The sequence below is a fragment of the Nematolebias whitei genome, chromosome 3 (assembly GCF_014905685.2).
Source record: "Nematolebias whitei isolate Nwh7 chromosome 3, NemWhi1, whole genome shotgun sequence".
NCBI lineage: Eukaryota > Metazoa > Chordata > Actinopteri > Cyprinodontiformes > Rivulidae > Nematolebias > Nematolebias whitei.
Genome location: NC_056500.1, coordinates 27,359,677 through 27,367,521, shown reverse-complemented (window position 1 = coordinate 27,367,521; position 7,845 = coordinate 27,359,677). Strand labels below are relative to the sequence as shown.

Here is a 7,845-nt window from a genome sequence, read left to right as displayed (position 1 = left end):
ATCCATCCATCCATCCATCCATCCATCTAGCCATCCAGCCATCTAGCCATATATTCATCTTTCTATCCATCCATCTATAAGTCTGTCCATCAATCCATCTATCTATCCATTTATCTATCTGTCTCTGTGTCTATCTATCCGTCTATCTATCCAGCTATTCGTCTATCCATCTATATCTACCTTTCCATATTAAGGATGGACAATATTATCATCACAGTATCGGCCGATATTAGCGATAAAGTTAAATATCGGACAACGGCCATTCCACCTATATAATTCACTGATATAAAAGGCAGTGTTTTATCCATCCATCCATCCATCCATCCATCCATCCATCCATCCATCCATCGAGCTCAACCAACTTCTTGATGAGAAACTGGATTTGGTAACTCTCCCAAAGGGTTAACTGTCCCACAGGCACAGAGACAGCCATTTGAAGTTTTCTCTTCCTCTACTCAGCAGTCTGCCAGTGAAAATAAAACAACCTGCATCTCACAGCAGGTCTGTCAGAGTCTTTATTCACTGTTTCAGGACCTCCTTCTTAACAAGCTGTCTCCCCTCCTGCCTGCACAGAGAAAAGCTTTCCGTCCAGCTCTTTTTCAACACCATTTAGACTTGAAGTATTTTGCCCATCGTCAAATGAAGGAAAGTTCTTCCCACTGAGTCAAGTCGCACTCTTCAAGGGACAGACGGTTCCTGACCTTCCCATGGTGCCATAGATTTATGAAACGAGACTTGAGACTATCGTCTCCTCCAGCTTTCAAAGACGAGGTCAACGAGACACTCGAGCTCAAAATGCAACAGCGTTCCTCTGTGTAGTGTATGCAGAATGATTATATAACAACACCACTGCTCTTCAGTCTACAAACAACGGTTCACAACAAACTAGATGGAAATCTGAAAAAGGAGGAACCCACACAAAGAGAAATAATAAAGTTTGACATAAAGTGTTTCATCAAATGAAATGAGTGCATTTTTATTAGAGACAAAAAAAAAACTAACGGTATGTGCCATTTAACTTTTTATATTAAATGTCTGGGAATGTTTGCAAAAACAGCTGCAGTAAACAGATAATCTTTATGACTCTGCATTATTAAACGCTGTGAAACTAAGGACGTGCTCCTGTGTTTTTAGCTGCAAAACTTGTCAATATCGAGCACCAAAAACACTTTCTGTGCCAGTAGAGCTGCTAATTCTATCCAGTTTTCATTTCAGATAAAATCACTCTATAGCATATGCATTGTTTTATTTATTTATCTAATTTAATTTATTTATCTTAAACCTGAAAGGCACTGTTGGCATTTGTTCACATGGCAGCACATTTAACAAAAAGCTAAAGACGTTGGTTACGTACTGTAACCCCAGATTCTATGAGTATAGGCGTAGCCCTTTAAGGCTGGTGCTGGTGGGTTTATCCCGTCATGCAAAGCATCGCACTGAAAAAAATTAGTCCACACCCACCTGTTGTGTGGGCCCCACCCAGTCTGTATAAATTATGTTAAAAGCGGGTAATTGGCTCCCAAATAGCGTTTTCTTCAGCCATTTAGGAGCCAGTGAGGCCCGACGCTTAAAGGACTATGCCTATACTCATAGAATCTGGGGTTACAGTACGTAACCAACGTTCTATTTCGTATAGGCTTCGCGTTTTAAGGCTGTCGCTGGTGGGTTAAGGGCGAAGCAGATGTAGTCTCCGCCTCACTGGGTCCATTTGAACACCATAAGAAGCGCCCGCTTGCCCAAAAAACATCTTGTCACTCAGCTCTCCATGTGCGTAAATACGCATTGCGTAATTACGCGCACCATGCACAGACTAGGGGTTGAACGAGTATATAATTTTTAAACTCGACATTAACATAATAAAACCCGAGTAGAACTCGAGTATTTGATAATGTCATAGATCTCAAGATACAAAAATAAATAAATAAATAAAACCGCAAAAAAAGGTAATTATTTACAAAAAAAAAAGACCAACAAAACATTGGGAGCATATATTATGCTCCTACCATTTATCATACTGCAAATAAGTCAAAGGAAAAACTAAACTATTAGTTATTATTATTAAACTGCAAACGTGAAGAAACATGCAACACGTCAAAAACGAAACTTAAACCGAAACTGCTTCTGTGGATTGGACCCGGTGTTACATCATACTCTGTGACCTGTGGTGGTCACATAATATGACGTCACTACGGATACTCGACATAACATTTTTAACCTCGATAGATGTCCTAGCAATCGATGTCTAGATTACTCGAGTACTCTGTTAATGCCCTAGCACAGACGCGCATTGCGTAATTTACGCGGTCCGAGTGCATGAACGCCCCGGAAAGGTTTTCAACAGAAAAGAGGAGAGGCTGAAAAAGGCCGTGAACAGAGCAGATCCACGGCTCTTGAATATGAACATATTAATAATAAATTAACTGATTATTAATCAAATTAACTGATTGATGACAGTAGTCATGAACTGATTAATAACCATAGAACAAGAACAACAGTCATAACCTGTGACTGATAACAACATCTCACACTGTAAATGCATGCAGTCATATGTGAGTTTAAACGAGATTCCATGAAACAACAATATTCATTCTGTTAAGGCACTAAGGACAGAATGCATCATGGAACGAGCCAACACATCACGTAAATAAAAGCGAATAAATGAACATGGTGTTGACCACGCGGCCGCAGTGCAAATATCCTGCATTGACATCCCATTATGCAAAGCAGGTGAAGATGCGATACCTCTGGTCGAGTGCACCCTGAAGTTATCAGGAGGCTCTAAATCTGATGCTCTGTAGGCTTCAGAAATGGCCTCACACAGCTAGTGTGACAGGCGCTGGATGGATAACGGGCGACCTGCAGATGCGTCTCTATAGTGCACAAACAAATGTCGAGTCTGACGCAATGCCGCCGTGTGTGTTACGCAACACGTCAATGCACGTACAGGGCAGAGAAGAAGGAAAGATGCTTCTTTTCTGATTGTGGGGAGGAGGGAAAAAATCCCTTCAACGATATCACTCTTGATTTAAAAGAGCTCGTGATGTTTTAGGCATAAAGCTGGATTAGGCCTCAGATCAGCTGAGCTGCCATCAGGCTGAATTATGAGACATGACGGAGCAACAGAGAGAGCAGATAAATCACTCACCCTCTTAACGGATGTTAAAGCCAACAGCAGGGCTGTTTAAGAGACAAGAATTTAATCGGAACCTGATCTAGTGGCTCGAATGGAGCTTTGATCAGGGCTCGCAGGACCAGCGTTAAATCCCACTGTGGAGCAAGTGGGCGTGATACAGGCCTGCGTCTCTGTACACCTTTTAAAAAACGCTTCATCAGCGGAAGATTAAAAGCTGTTCTGTCCCCGAAACCTTTGTGACAAGAAGAGATGGCTCCAGCGTACGTTTTAATTGTGCTGAATGCCAGATTTCTGTCCATCAGCTGCTGCAGAAAGGACAGCACGCCACCTAGTGGACATGAGGTGGCCTCTACACCTTTCTCTGTACAGCAGCGCTGAAAAGCTGTCCACTTTGATGTGTACAGCGCTGTGGTAGATGCAGCATGTGAATCCTGGATCGTATGCACTACATCTTGAGAGAGACCCATCCTCTCTAAGAGGAGAGGAGGGGTGCGGCTTGATCAGATGGCGCACAATCTCCGACACCTCTTCCGGCTTTTTCCATTTCTCGAGCATGTCCTTGAAAATTGGCTCCGAACAGCGCTTCAGTCGTGATGGGGCCTTCCAGCGAGTCCATCTGCAGCTTCTCCGACAGGGAGGGGGAGTGACAAGCCAGGTGGACCTCTGAACCATTGTCATCCAGTCTGCGATGCGAGACAAGAAGACAGCAGACGAGGTACACGGGTTGAGGGTGACGTCAGATGCCTTTCAGAGGGAGCTCTTCGTCTCCTCAGGCAGGTCTGTCCCTCCGGCCTCTGAGATGATGTACGTCAGTGGTGCAACGTTATTGTTCACTGCGGCCGCCTGGAACGCATACTGGTGAGCTCGGTTGGAGAGCGATGTCACTGTCTGGTCATGCCTCCCCGGAGGTGCAGGAAGCTGGTCCAACTTGGACATCTTTGCTCCGAGAGCCTCCAACAGGCTTGGCTCCAGGAGGGCACAGAGAGAATTTCTGCTCGATAAAACCTCTGCACTCTGGGGATGGGCGCGAATGTGGAAACTGACGTTCTCAGTCTACCAGGTCTGGCTGCAGCCTCGTTCCAGTAGGACGTCACTGCTGGGAAAACGAGGCCAGATGGGATCAGGATGGCGAGCCGGGGTGGAGCCAAAAAACCTTCCCGCTATATCATCCGATCTGGGCGGGGGAAGGAGAGGGATGGAAAAAAGTCCCTTCATGTCAGCCGCCACCTGGATTATGCCAGGCAGCTCAGAGAGGAGGGCAGCTCTGAGAGGAGGGCACCGACAGCTGGGAGCGGTGTGGTCGCCGATGTGAAAAGGCCCGGGGACCCCAGGCAGCCTTAACAAAGGTTGTGCCGGTCAAGCTAGACAACTTCCCTTCTTCATTCTTCTGACAGTGCTATTAGCTTGCTGAAGAAAAATGGGAGCCGATTACTAGTTCTTAACGTAATTTATATGGACTGGGTGGGGCCCACACAACTGGTGGGCGTGGACTAATTTTTTCAGTGCGATGCTTTTGCATGACGGGATAAACCCACAAGCGACAGCCTTAAAGGGCGAAGCCTATACGAAATAGAACAACCTGTTTTATCAGGCAAACATTTCAAAATCAGACAAGATGACAAAAGACTAAAAAAATGTGGTATTATATTTAATAGCTTTTTTATGCACATAAGAAAACAAAAAAAAATGATGTAAACAAATGTTGGCTCCATTTGTTTTAAATTAAAAATGAATTGTGTGAATGCTGATTTAAATGTCCTGTTTATTATTTTTACCATATTTCTACAAAGTACTGAATGCTTTGTTCTATTTTAACCATTCATATATGAAAATGTTCATTCTAGATGGGAATACTGCAACATGACTTTCACTATTTTTAACTTTTTACATTTGTTGACTTATTTACAAACATTTTCACTTAATACATTGAGATCTCTTAAAATTCTTAACAAACATTGTTCTCTGAAATTATTTTTTCATCACGTGTTTTTAGCTACTGCCTTTCTAGTTTTAGCTTCTGTTTCTAATTTACTTTTCAATTAGTTTCATCATAATTGCAGAAAATGCCAACTTTACAGTTTAATGGAATACTGAAGTGGGCAGCACGGTGGCGCAACTGGTAGAGCTGCTGCCTCTCAGCGAGCAGGTCCCTGGTTCAAACCCCGGTCCAGGGGCCTTTCTGGGTGGAGTTTGCATGTTCTCTCCGTGCATGCGTGGGTTTTCTCCGGGTACTCTGGTTTCCTCCCACAGTCCAAAAACATGCATGTTAGGCTGATTGGTAACTCTAAATTGTCCCTAGGTGTGAGTGAGAGAGGGAATGTTTGTTTGTCTCGTTTGTCTCTATGTGGCCCTGTGATGGACTTGCGACCCGTCCAGGGTGTACCCCGCCCCTCGCACAGTGATTGCTGGACATGGGCACCAGCGACCCCCGTGACCCAAAATGGAATAAGCGGGTAAAGAAAATGGATGGATGGATGGTATACTGAAGTTTTAAATAAAATGTGTTTTTACACATGTGCTTTTAAAGCCTTGTGCCATTTCATGCTAATTAAAAATCTAAATTATGGAGGAATCTGTTTTGGAAATTAATTGGTATAGCTTGACTCAATGATTTAATCCATCAATAAAATTTGCACAATAAAAGATAAAATAAGGCTAAAGGACTTGTGAAATAAATAAAGGTGATGTTCATAAATAACTCCAGTTGTATGGGAGAGCAAAGGAGAGCTGAAGTAGACATTCTGCCTTGTTAAGGCAGGCCCAGTTTTACACTGACACTAGATACAAAGTGGGTAAAGACAACTTGCTACGCTGCCAGCAAAAATACCCTCATCTTGAAAACCCCTAACCTTTCTTCAGGTGGTAAATAAGTTAGCCATCACTCAACCATATCTTGTGCAATTACAAGGAAAAGATGTGTGTGACGGGCATCTCCAGCAGAAATTGCCTCTCCTTCACTTCAGTCTGTCTGTTGCTGTAGAGCTGTTGTACTTTCCACATTTAGACACAACAGCATTTTTTTTAATATAAAGAGCAAGCTCAGCACCACAGTGTCAAAACAAAGTTACCTCTAAAGCTAGTAAAGGTCAGAGCTGAGGGGAAGCTGACAAAGTGAGGAGAGCTAAATGATTCAGCTTTGCTCATTTTCTTTTAAAGGAAAACAAAAAAACAGATTCTGACCTGGTATCACTCGTAAACTCAAGAGCTTTCCATATTTTATTTAACGTAGGCACAGGCCTGTCATGATAACAAATTTTGCTGGGCGATTAACTGTCTCAGAAATTCATTCATTCATTCAACCTTTATTTAGACAGGTAAATCCCATTGAGCCTCGAGGACTCATTTACAAGAGAGACCTGATTTCAACAAAGAGTGATGACAACAATGGACAACAGCGACAACAATAAACAGTTATAAAAAGTCATACAATTTTTCCTTTCTTTTTTAACAAATAGGATGGCTAAAAAAGAAAAGTAAAAAGAAAAGTAACAAAAAACAGCTGGATTCTAAGGCGAATGTAGAAAACTAAAAACAGGAACATGTCTGCGTTGGTCCTTGCCAGGAGTCCAACAGATTCTTAAAGCCACTTAGAGGTCAAGGTCGAGAGCTTCAGGTCTTTTTGTAAGATATTCCAGGAAACAGGAGCGGAGTAGGAGAAGGCCCTTTTGCCTAGTTCAGTCCGCACTGAGGGAACACTGCAGGTAATAATGTCCTGAGAGCGCACGCTGTAGCTGCACTCACGCAGAGACATGTAGGAGGAGATGTATGAAGGCAGAAGACCAAGAAGTGATTTAAAGATGAAAATGTACCAGTGAGAGAGTCTGTGTGAAGTTAATGATGTCCAGTTAACCAGTGAATACAGGGTGCAGTGGTGGGTACAATAATCACAGCCAGTTATGAATCTTAGTGCACCATGATAGACAGCATCCAACATCTGCAGGGTTCTTGTAGGAGCGTTCATGTAAATAATGTCCCCGTAATCAATGAAAAGAAGGAAAGTCACAGATACAAGGTGTTTCCTAGCATTCAGAGTTAGACAGGATCCGTTTCTGAAAAAGAAACCCACTTTAACTTTCAGTTTCTTTAATTGTCTCAGAAATTATTGCGATAAACGATAATATCGTTTGAAATTTGACAATAATTAGTAATTATTGTCATATTTAAGAAGAAATGTTTTCTATCTTATTTTATTTTGTTTTGCATGTAGTACCTTTTTTCGACCATCGGATGACAGTATAAGACTGACCAGAAGCATGGCTATTGAGGGAGCGAGCAGCGTGTCTCTTTAAGAAAAATGGGAGGGAAGCACTTTGGAGCTTTGACAAAATGAAGGTTTTTCTCAAGGGCGGCCTGTAAGCTTAGCTCGTAAGTTAGCTGTTCAGCTTAGCTGCTTTTAACGATCCAAAAACGTGATTTTGGATCGTTAAAATGAATTTTAAAGAGAAAGGGGTCAGTAAAGAGTACCAGAGTTGAGCCTTTTGTCATCCAGTGTCTTCAGTAGAAAGAGAGCGACACGAAAACACGATAAAGCCGATAAATGAAAATGAGGTCGATAATTTTCATTCATCATGCAATTAATTGATTTATTTTTTATTGCGACAGGCCTACGTAGACATTGACAAAATCTTTGTCCTCAGAAAGTTTTGGTTTGGCAAGTATGTTGCTTTGACAAAAAAAAAAAAATATATATATATATATATACATATATATAT

General features: G+C 42.2%; 1 protein-coding gene across 1 annotated transcript in view; it reads right to left on the bottom strand.

The window, feature by feature from the left end:
• The window catches only part of slc44a5b (solute carrier family 44 member 5b), a 25,615-nt gene that overhangs the window by 14,376 nt on the left and 3,394 nt on the right, over positions 1-7,845 (bottom strand). The window lies entirely within an intron of this gene.